Here is a 12,408-nt window from a genome sequence, read left to right as displayed (position 1 = left end):
GGATAACCACTTTGTTGGGGATGTTAGATTTATCTATCTATGTACATATTATTTTCCCCCAGTAGATGATTTGGAAATTCCTTGGGGGCAGGAACTATTTCCTTTCTAGGTGCTGCAGTAGATTGGGTTCTGGACCTGAAGTCAGGAAGAGCTGAGTATTAAGGATAATAATAATACCTACCCCACAGGGTGTCGTGAGTAGCAAAAATGATAATATTTGTAAAGTGCTTCACACAGTGGTGGCACATAGTAGGAACTTCATAAATACTTATTTCTTTCTCTCTTTATATCCCTAGCAATGTTTTTATAGGAGAATTTTCGAAGTTGAATTAGGAAGTGAATTAATGCATGAGGTTGGAGTTTAAACCACATGATCTCCAAAGTATCTTTAAGCTATTGGAGTTTGTGATTTCACAGTCTTAGGGGTGGGGGAGGTATGAAAAAAATGGAAACCTGAGTGTGGTGATTTCCTTGCAATTCCCTATCCCAACATTAAGAAATTTAGGCATATAAGCTAAAGCTACCTAAGAACTGAAAAGAATTCAAATAAAGAATTCAAAAAATCAACTTACATTCTATTATTTTTACTCACTCAGGTAAAGTGATTTTTTTGTTTTGGGGAAAATTTTTTTTCTCCCTGGAGCTACAAACCAGTCTCTTTATTCTGGTTAAGCAGAATTCATTCATCAGACTCCTCAATTAACTGAAACTTTAACACTCTTTTATTAGGAGAATGGACCATGTAACAGGCCTGGGATATTAGCGAAAACAGGTGACCAATGTCGTCTACCCCACTGAATCAGAAGAGACGGGGTTCATGGTTGTGCTTCTCAACAGGCAGGACTATAATTAGTAAGAAAGAGTGACAAAATGGTACTGATGCATCTTGGGTTTGGCTTATGCCAAATGAAAAAGGAGGGAAAGGTTGGAGAAGCTGTTACACATCCCCTAGACAACATGTTCCTTCCCACCTCAGTAAATAATTGGGATAGTGGAAAGTAGGATGGATTCAATCAGAAAAAGGAGATTCAAATCTTAGTACTCATGTGATCTTGGGGGTTATTTTATGTTTCTAGTTCTCAGTTTCCTCAGCCTATAAAATGGGAGGGAGTAAGAAGGTAGACCAGATGGCTTCTCATGAATTAATCCATGAATTTTATAATTTTATCAGGAATTGAAGTATCTGTTTAAAATGGCCCAATCAATTTTTAAAAATAAGTTCTTTGAATATAGTAATGGAAGGCAATGGTGACTCCTCAGGGAAAAATTAAGTAATGAACTATACTTTTAATATGTTATCTGAGAAGAGTATACAAGGGACCAGGATGGAGAAAGTATACCATGCTATATAAGGATTAATTGATACAACCAGAGAGGTTTAGCCTAAAGAAGGTTTTCAGCAAGGGTTCTTAATCTGATGAACTTGCTTTTAAAACACACACACATTTTTTTCCCCCTGAGGCTGGGGTTAAGTGACTTGCCCAGGGTCACACAGCTAGGAAGTGTTAACTGTCTGAGACCAGATTTGAACTCAGGTCCTCCTGAATTCAAGGCTGGTGTTCTAGCTGCCCCCCACACACATATTTTGATAATTTTATTTCAGTACACTTGATTTCCTTTGTAATATTTATTTATTTATTTAAAAGCATCTTTCTGAGAAAAGTCCATGGGTTTCACCAGACTGACACAGAGAGAGAGAGAATTGACTCAAATTTATAAGAATTCAAGCCATTCTCCAATTGATAAATGTTCAAAGGATATGAACAGACAATTTTCAGATGAAGAAAGTGAAATCATTTCTAGTCATATGAAAAAATACTCTAAATCACTATTGATAAGAGAAATGCAAATTAAGACAATTCTGAAGTACCACTACATACCTCTCAGATTGGCTAAGATAACAGCAAAAGATAATGATGAATGTTGGAGGGATGTGGGAGAACTGGGATACTAATACATTGTTGGTGGAATTATGAACTGATCCAATCATTCTGAAGAGCAATTTGGAATTATGCTCAAAAGGCTATGAAACTGTGCATACCCTTTGATCCAGCAGTGTTTCTTCTGGGTTTATATCCTAAAGAGATCTTAAACGAGGGAAAAGGACCCACATATGCAAAAAATGTTTGTGGCAGCCCTTTTTGTAGGGCTAGAAACTGGAAACTGAGTGGAGACCCATCAGTCAGAGAATGGCTGAATTAGTTATGATATATGAATGGCATGGAATATTATTGCTCTGTAAGAAACAACCAGCAGGATGATTTCAGAGAGGCCTGGAGAGATTTACATGAATTGATGCTAAATGAAGTGAGTAGAACCAGGAGATCATTGTACACAGCAACAACAAGATTATATGATGATCAATTCTGGTGTATGGGGCTCTTTTCAACAATGAGATGATTGAGAGCAGTTCCAATAATCTTGTGATGAAGAGAGCCATTTACACCCAGAGAGAGGACTGTGGGAACTGAATGTGGATCACAACATAGCATTTTCACTCTTTTTCGTTGTTGTTTACTTGCATTTTATTTTCTTTCTCATTTTTTCTCTTTTTTGATCTGATTTTTCTTGTGCAGCACAATAATTCTATAAATATATACACATAAATTGGATTTAATATATACATATAGATATATTTTAACATGTTTAACATACATTGGATTACTTGCCATCTAAAGGAAGGAATGAAGGGAAGGGGAGAATTTGGAACACAAGGTTTTGCAGGGGTCAATGTTAAAAAATTATCCATACATATGTTTTGAAAATAAAAAGCTTTAATTAAAATAAATAAATAAATAAACAAATAAATAAATAAATAAATAAATAAATAAATAAAAGAATGGGCTGCTTCAGAAGGTAGTAGAGTTCCCCTTATTATTAGACTTCAAGTAAAGATCATGGGCTATGTGGGTTGTAAAAGAGATTTCTATATAAATATGGTTTGAGCTAAATGATCTTTGAGTTCTCCTTCCAATTTTGTAAGATTATAAATAAGAATAGCTTTGTTATTCATCCCCTACCTTCTCCTGTCCAAGTAATACTTATGTTAATGGTAATATTGTTCAGTTATGCCAACTCTTCATGATCTTGTGGACGAAAGCATGCCAGCACTGTACATAGGGTCGTCTTAGCAAAGATCCTGGAATGGTTTGCCATTTCCATTTCCAGTTGATTAAAATAAACAACCCAAGATCACACAGCTAGTAACTATCTGTGGCCACATTTGACTCTTCCTAACTCTGGGCCCAGGGCTTTATCCACTGAACCAAATAGCTGTCTCTTGTTGCTATTTTTTGTTTAAATTCATAACTCTTAGCCCCCACCAATGTACATCTTTATACCAAAACAAATCTGATGATAGATTAATTAAAAGCAAAAATAGTTAATTATGCAACCCATAGCCCAGGGTTTCCCAAGATTCTGGGCTCGCATGAGTTGGGTTTAATCCTAGAGAGTAACGTTAACAGGTCATCCTTTTTCTTTTTTTCTTTTTGACCAATAGTATTTTATTTTCCAAATACATATAAAAATACTTTTCAACATTCATTTTTGTAAGACTTTATGTTTCAAATTTTTCTCCTCTCCCTTAGCTCCCACCTCCTCAAGATAGCAAGCATTCTGATGTAAGTTAAACATGCAATCCTTTAAAACATTTCCATATTTGTCATGTGTAAGAAAAATCAGCAGATCGTTATTTTTCATGGGCTCATTGCCCTTATCTGGAAATTTCCCACAAAATCTCCAAATATGCTTCTAGAGGTCAGTTCTAGGTTTCCAGGATTGTGAATAAAAGGGATTCTTAGCTCTTCTACAAGAACTTAAGGAGCTAAATGTATATCGGGTACTGGAAAATCTCGTGCCCCACATAAAATTAAAACAGGATGTAAAAAATTCACAAGAGTCTATAAAAAGATACAAAAATGTATAAAACACTCAAAAAACTCAAAACCCCCTTAGAGCGAAGGTAAGCAGTGGAAGGAAGGCAAGATTGTTTTTAGGGAGGCCCTTTAATGTTTTGGTGACTTATTCTTTCACAGAGAATCTACTATACAATTTGCTCAAAAATTGTAACACTAATCCTGGGGTTAGATCCTCTCTAGAAGGCAAATGTCCCTTTGGAGGCTGTTAAGCAATCTCCTTTTCCCTTCAGACCTGAGTTGTCCAGTAACTCTAGTTTTTATCTCCAAGGACACTGTGAAGAAATTTGATGATTCTCTTCTTTCTCCAAGGAGAACAGTACATAAGAAAGTCTCTTCTTCTTTAGGAGGTCTCATTTTCAAACTCATAAAATGGGGATTACCCATAAGATAATTCCCAAAGTTGATGCTAACCCAGAAATCTCCTTAAGAACTAAAAACCACTTTTCCTCCACACAGGAGGAGCTGGGGATTCACATTGTCCATAAACTCTGCTTTCAAGCACATACCTACCCCTACCACACACTTCTACTGCCAGTTGCCATCCATCATCCCTGAGTTAAAGGAACTATGGATGAGCATACATTCTCTTTCCCACATCACCCCCACTCCTTAAACACAAATCTGCTCTGCTTTATGTTGATCTGTCTTCTTAGAGTTCAAGAAAGCAAGAAAGACAATAAATTGACCTTAAAATGTTCTTTTATATGATCAAGACGAAGAGTCCATCACTCTGATCCAAATAAATATCTTGAAGTCAGCCCCAGTCTCAAAACCCTGAAGATTAAGGTGTCAGTGTTTATGCCTATCTGTCCATTGGGAAGAGCCCTAAAAATGTCTCCAAACAAAGGTCCAAACATTAGAATCTCATCTAAATCAGTAACAAACTCTTCAAATGGTTCAGACACCTCTAATTAACCACTCTTGCAATTAAAACAGAAAAACTATATGATAATAGGGGATTGAATTAGGTTTTAAGCACTCTTGGCACCCAATCCCAAAAGATTACTCCACAGGCATGTCTCCTGGGAGTGCTAATTAACTCCTGCCTCCCCCAGTACAACAGGAGAGGATATATCAATTTACTTAAGAGAAAAGTGATAAGGCAGGGTGATAAAAAGTGATAAGACAAGAGCATTATAGAAATTGTGATTTATTTCTCTTAATGCAAGCACTTCTGCTAGTCATGCTAATCCCAGGAAAGAAGAGTCCAGATATAGCTGCCATTTTTTCTTGTCTCTCATCTTCATTACTTTAGTTTTCTTGTTTCATAAGACTTCCTAACCTCTTGAACTGTGCACACCATAAGTGTGTTTACCCAAGCTAAGTCTGTGTGAGGTGATATCACCAGGCTATCAAGCCTACTCACAAGGTTCTGGATTATGTATTCCAAAGAGAATGCCCTTCAACGAACAGGACTGACTCAGCCCCAAACACTGTGGGAATATGGGTCCCATACATGTATCCACTCCCTTACGTTAGGAAAACTTTCAAAATAGTTAGAGCTATTGAGAAATAGAACCAGTTTTTTTGAAGGGTAATGAGTTCCCCATCATTGATGATGCTCAAGTGGAATCTGGATGACCACTTATCTTAACTTGTGAAGAAGAGTTTAATTATTTACATTCAGGTAGAACTAAAAACTTGTGAAGCTTTCTCCAATTTTGCCTATCATTCTATGCAATTTTGAGAGCAAAGATTGTTTCATTCTTTTGTGATTGTATCCACAGTGCCTCACTCAGAGCCTGACACATTGTTGTTGCTCAATTGTTTCCAATTCTTCATGATCCACTGGACCACACTGTCCTTGAGATTTTCTTGACAAAGATACCAGAGTGGTTTGCCATTTCCTTCTCCAGTATATTAAGGCAAACAGAGGTTATGTGACTTGAGCAGTCACAAAACTAGTAAATGTCTGAGCCCAAATTTGAATTCAGGGTTTCCTGACTCCAAACCCAGCACTCTAACCACTGGGTCACCAAGTTGACATATAGTAAGCACTTCATAAACACTTGTTGAGTGATTGATTAAGTGATTGAAATCAATCAGTGGCAACTGTATTGCATTGTATATAGAGGGTACACTGAACTGGAAATCATGAAGATCGAAATTCAAATCCAGCCTCAGATCTTTGCTAATTATATGATCTTAGGCAAATCACTTAAACTGCCTCAGTTTCTTCATCTGTAAAATAAAGTTGTAAAAACCAACTTAGGTTTGTTGTGAGGATCAAATGAAATAATGTTTGTAAAGCCCTTTGTACTTAGTAGGTGTTATATAAATATTATCTATTGCTATGATTATTGAAATCTATTATTATAAAGTCAGAATTCCTTGATTTATGGAGGCAAGCCCTGTGTAGAATGAATGATCTTAGAAAGTGTGGCAAAATGAGTCTGGAGCATTAGATCATCAAAGACCAGCTAGTTTCTTATTGGTGTCCGCAATCTCCCAGCAAGGCTAGGAGGACCAAATTAACTCAGTTGAAGGGATGGCACATACATACCATTGAGCAGAGCTGCATAGACTGAGATGATAAATTGTATCTGATTCCATCCAAGAAAATGGAAGCTTCTTGTTGTCTGTATTATAAAGGTTTTGGTTGCAGAAGATGACCAAATGATGAAACTTACCTTGACAAAAGAGATGCTTTTGAATGCAGCAAGGGACGCGGAAGCAATCCAGTGATGGAGAGGAAAGCGCAGGGGAAAGGGGCAGTTTTCAGGGGATGGAAGCTTGTCCATAATGTTTTCAAAAGACTAGGGTTGCTTTTTCTCTGATCTAATCAAATTCCCAAGAGTATACAATTGCATTTCTGTGTACCCCTCTACTCTCTTCCCAATGTGGAGAGTGATAATTAAAAGTCATATTGTAGTCTTGTTTCTCTGGAGCAATAGATATGGTCAACTCAGAGGAATGGAGCATTACTCATTCACTGAGGGAACTTGTCTTTGATTTAAAAGGAGCCCCTATACTTCCATTTGAAAGACTTCTGTTTATATATATATATTAAATTAAGCCTTCCCACCCTTAGGGCAGCTACCAAAGTAGACACCACAGACACCTCATAGGGAGTGTTCTCCAAGTTGGAACTTCCAGGAAGTCACAGCCTCCTATCAGACATATCTCAGGGGACACTAGTAAGACATGTTCTCCAAGGAGGAAAGGCAAAGCACATATAGACAGAAAAAAAAAAACAAAAAACACATGTGCACTCAAATCCCTGAGACATAACAGTCATGCCTTTCTATCTATATCTATGTCTCTCTCACCCTCACACATTCTCAGATCACAGAGTTATGGCTTGTCTGAGAGATCAGAAGCCAGCAAAATCCTTTGATTGTTTTCCATGATTTAAACAAACCAGCTGTTTGCAACTTCTGGCAAAACAGAAGCCCCAGAGGAAAGAGCAGAGTTCTGTACTTGGAGTCAGAAGTCGCTGGTTCAAATCTTGATGTTTACTAACAATATGATTTTACCCAAGTCACTTCCCATCCCTGAGCTAATTTAATAACACTGTGATCATAGAACTGGGAAAGATTTCAGAAGTCATCAAATCCATTAGATGAGCCAACTAAGGCCAAGAAGAGAAGGCCCATGTCCATGAGTCACCTTGCTCACAAGGGGCAGAATCAGAATTCTCCCTTTCCCTTTCCTCTGACTCCAAATCCCACACTTTTCCCACTCTACAGTGCTATCCTGGCACACCAACCTTGGGGGGCTATTGTGAGTCAAGTCCTCCATAAAACTCATTATCATAATCATCATTATTCTTGGCACTCAGGCTGTAGTTACTTTTCCTGACCTGCCTAACTCAGCTACAATACTTACCCAACTATGCTAAAAGCAAATCTCTAGATGAGTTAAGTAGGGTCAAGAAGATTAGCAAAATTTATCTCTGCCAGGAGGTCAGAGCAGGACAGCAGAACCAGGTAGGTTGATGAAGTGGATACAGATGCTTATGGCTAATGCACGTCAAATGAAGATCAGCTGAAAAAGAGAAGATTCAGAGGAAATAGGGAGAAAAAGGGAGAGGAATATCTGGCATCCTGTTTTTGATGGATGAAGGGTTTAAATTTGTCTTATTTAATCTCAAAGGGAAAAAAATAGCAACGGTGGATGAAAATTGAAAAGAAGTCAATTTCAGATTTAATTCAGGAAAAACAAGTTAACAATGAGAGTAGCCCCAAAATGAAATAGGATGCTAGGAGAGGTGATGGGTTTTCCCTCCTTGGAAATTTTCAAGCAGAACCAGATGAGTACCGATCTGGTATGTCATAGTGGGGATTTCTTCCTCTATAGGCTGGACTAGGTCGCAATGGAGGTCTCTTCCAACTCTCAAATTCCATAATCTCGTTTCAAAGTTTTAATTCTAAATCAAAGTAGAAAAACATTTCCCAGAGGATGGTCTCTACTAGGTTGGTGAATGAGGTGGCTTCCACCATTTCATGAACAGCATAAATTGATGCAGAACCTGGAAGGTACAGAAACCTGTAATGGGTCATAGGGAAGATATAAGGGATAGAGATTACATAATCCCTACCCTCATGGAGTTCACATAATAATAGAGGGACAAGGCACCACTTATAGAATGAGGAAGTTGGACAAGACGGACTCTGAGGTCCTTCCCATCCCTAAATCTGTGATCTTATGAACTTATGACCAATACAGATAACTAGAACACATAATGGTTCTTTGTAAGTACATGAGAGAGAGACATAAAGAGCTTTTGGAAGAGGCTTGAGAAAGATCTCTGAAGAGATGGAATTTCTAGTGGATAGGAATTGGTGGAGAAGAAATAGAAGCATTTTATGTATGGAAAACACATAAACCAAAGCACTGAGAAACAGAATCTTAAATAAATTTGACCTAGGGCAAGAGAGAACAGGAATCTGAGTAATACAAAGTATACTCTGAGATATCCCAGGTTTCTACCTTCCTGAAAGTGTAGAAATGAAAGTGGCTACCAAGGAGAAGGCTGCCAGGGCCCAAGAAGAAGCTGGGCAACTGGCAAAAGTACAAAACAAGCAGAGGAACAGAGGCTCCAGAGCAGGAGGGATAGGAAAGGGATGTACCACTCTTCCAGGGAACAAGTATAAGCAAGATAAGAAAGAGATGGAGGAGAAAGGATGAAGGGAGATTAAGATGGAAGGAAGGAAGATGGTATCAGTCCTTGCCACCTCATTTCCCCTCAAGTATAGCTCTGAATGTCATGTCCTCGCTATGGCTCCATTGAAAAGAGAAAATGATGACATAATTCTACAAAAGACTGATTGATAGTCATAGGTTATGAATGGGCTATTTTCAAAAGAAGAAATTCAACTTAATAACAATCATATGAAAGAATGCTCCAAATCCTTAATAATAAGAGAAAAGAAAATTAAAACAACTCTAAAGTTCTATGTCACATCAATCAGATTAGTAAAGATGATGAAAGATGAAAGTGGCAATTGTTGGTAAGGTTGTGGGAGGGTAGGCACATTAATACATTCTTGGTAGAACTGATCATTGGTTTAAACAGTTTGGAAAGCAATTGAAATTTTAGCCAAAACTCACTAAACTTTGAGGGCCCTTTGGCTCCATGATAATTCAAATAAGCTTATGCACTTAAGGAAGTCAAGGACAGAGGAAAAAAATATTTTTAGCAAAATATTGTAGCAAAGAATCAGAAACAAAGTAGGTACCACTCAATTGGGAAATGAGTGAACAAGTGATGGTATATAAATGCAACTGTAAGAAATTCCAAAATCTGGGGGGAAATTATCAACTGATAAGGCTTGAAGTGAGCAGAGCTAGGAGAACAATTCACATGCTGATTATAATAATGCAAAGGACAAATTCAAATGACTACTGAATTCTGTTTGATATAATGACCAATCATGATTTCAGAAGACTAATGATGAAGGAATAATAATAATAACCACATAACATTTTAAGGTTCACAAAGTGCTTCACAAATATTATCTCATTTGATACTCAAACAACCCTAGAAAGCAGGTGCTATAAATATTCCTATTCTACTGATGAAGAAATTAATAGTAAGTGACTTGCCCAAGTTCAAATGATTTGATTTTCAGCGTTCTATCCATTGTACCACAAACTTGTTCGAGCATCCCTTGGCAGAGAGTTGGTAAAAACTGAGGTGAAGAAGGAAATATATATATTTTATAGACAGAACCAATATGTTCATTTGTTTTGCTTGAAATATTTATTGACTGAAAGAGTCCTTTTTCTGGAGACAGAGAATGACCATAGGAGTAGTTCAAAAAGACCTACTGGGGAAAAAAAGAAAAAGAAAAGAAAAGAACATAGTGAAACATTTGAAAATATATAAAAGAAAGAAGAAGAAAATTCAGAAAGGGGCACAGACATGTCCAGCAACATGTTGACTTTTATATGTGAGGACAAAGGATATCTTAGAATCAGCCGGAGTCAGGATAAGCAAAAGTCCTTGGTCTTTATTCTTGGTCTTAGGGAATAGAAGTGAGTTGGATGGACGAAGGATCTCCACGACCTTCCTTCTCTTCCTCTTCCTCTACCCCAAAGTCCCACTGGCCTGTCTTACTCCACCCCCTAGTCCCTCCTATAATTCTCTGTATATACCAAACGTTTGGGCCAGCACAGAATAGTGGGAAAGGCCATTTTCTAAGCATATTCTAATAGAGTATTGTCCAATAAGTAATTAGCCTTAAGTACTGGGTTGTCCAAGTGCACCTACTTCAGCCCTTTACATTTGTACTATTGCATTATGGATGCACCAGAAATTCCAAATTTCATATAAACTTTTCTTTCATATCCTTTGTTGTAACATTAAAATGTTTGTGTCTGTTGTGATTGAAGTTCATAAAATAGAAGACAATAACCCCGCCCCTGAAAAAAGGAGGCTGGGGGAAGAGAGCATATATTCAGGGGAAATGAGTTGCCTATTTGCCTAAAGCATAGAGTAAGGGGGAGGAGTAAAGTGTGATAAGGCTTGAGAAGAAGGGTAATGACAGATAATAAAGGTCCTTGATCATCAACCTGTTTGGAGTTTATTAAATGATGGTTAATAGAACATTTCCTTACTATATTGCTTTACAAAGTACTTTCCTCATAGTAACACTGAGAGACATGCATTCATCTCTATTTTACAGATGAACTAAGTAAGACTTCACGGAGTTAAGGGATTCATCCAAGATTATAAAGTTAACTTCTACCCATTAGTGGTTATCAAACTGTGGTTCAAAATGAGACTCCAGACTTCTGGGAGTCTCTGAGACCCTTTCAAAGGGTCCATGAAATCCAATTCATAATTTTATTTCAAATTTAAATCATTTAATCATAATATTCTTAATTATACTGTCATTTTAATGCCAAATAGGGTAAATATTGATAGATATTAGCCACAAAAACAAAATCTCTTTGAGTTCCTCAAAAAAATTTAAGGAGTTCTGAGAACAAAAGAACTACTATCTATATGACGCTGTTTCTCAGTAAGCAATGATGAACCACAAAGGTGCTTTGAACAGGGGAACAATTGTGAAACTAGCAGTAACTAAACAGGATGCACTTAACACCCAGACAGGAAAGTACCCTGCTCTTCCTGTATCCAAAGAAGGCTTGAAGGAAACCACTATTTCCAGCCCTGAAGGGTAGAAGTACATGTGCCCCGGCCAGAATAAGTGACATTGGTAGAGTACAGGCCCACAAGAAGGAACAAATAGGCCAACTGGGGAAGACACCAAACAGTACCTATTTATAACAGAGCCAGGGAAACTGAGCAAGGGGAGCCTCTTTAGGTAGGGGAGCTACAGTGTACTGCTGAAGAAAATCTTACAAAAAGCTGCTGTTTAAAAAAAAATCTGGATTTTTGTTTTAGAGAAGTTAGAAGGTATTAATCCCCAAAATAAAATGTTTCAAGGACAGACCACAAAAACCACTTGACCCAGGGTATAGCTAAATTCTATTATTAGTCCAACTTCTAAATCCTGGGAGCAGAGGTCAGATTGCATAGAAGGAAGAAGGAAATTCCCTTCAAGTTCAACTATAAGCAAAATTTCAAAGTAGGTCAAGTTTGTCTTTAGCCCCCTCCCCACCTCCCTTTTGAGTCTTTCTCTCACCTCCCAAAAGGAGACATTGTCCTGATCCCTCTTCACTTGGTCCCTGAAAAATTTAGTCTTTAATGGCTTCTTCTGGACTTGGTTACAGGACAGATGAGAGAGGCATTGGGGAAGAAAGAAAGGAGAAATGGAACATTAAAAACAGTCTGCATAAGTATTGACAAGGCACCTTGGAGTCATGAGAAACCAAACTACAGAAACAAAGAGCTGAGTCAAAAAAAAGTCAACCCAATTCAACAATCATTTATTAATTAAATACCTACCATGTACTATACACTATGCTAGATGCTAAGGATGTAAAGGCAAAATATAAATAGCCCTTGTCCTCTGGGTTTACATTCTAATGAGAGAGTGGCTTCATATCTGGGCCAGAAGGATATCATGGGAAAGAA

Source organism: Sminthopsis crassicaudata, chromosome 1, assembly GCF_048593235.1.
Source record: "Sminthopsis crassicaudata isolate SCR6 chromosome 1, ASM4859323v1, whole genome shotgun sequence".
In the NCBI taxonomy this organism is placed as follows: Eukaryota; Metazoa; Chordata; class Mammalia; order Dasyuromorphia; family Dasyuridae; genus Sminthopsis; species Sminthopsis crassicaudata.
This window is presented reverse-complemented; position numbering follows the sequence as displayed.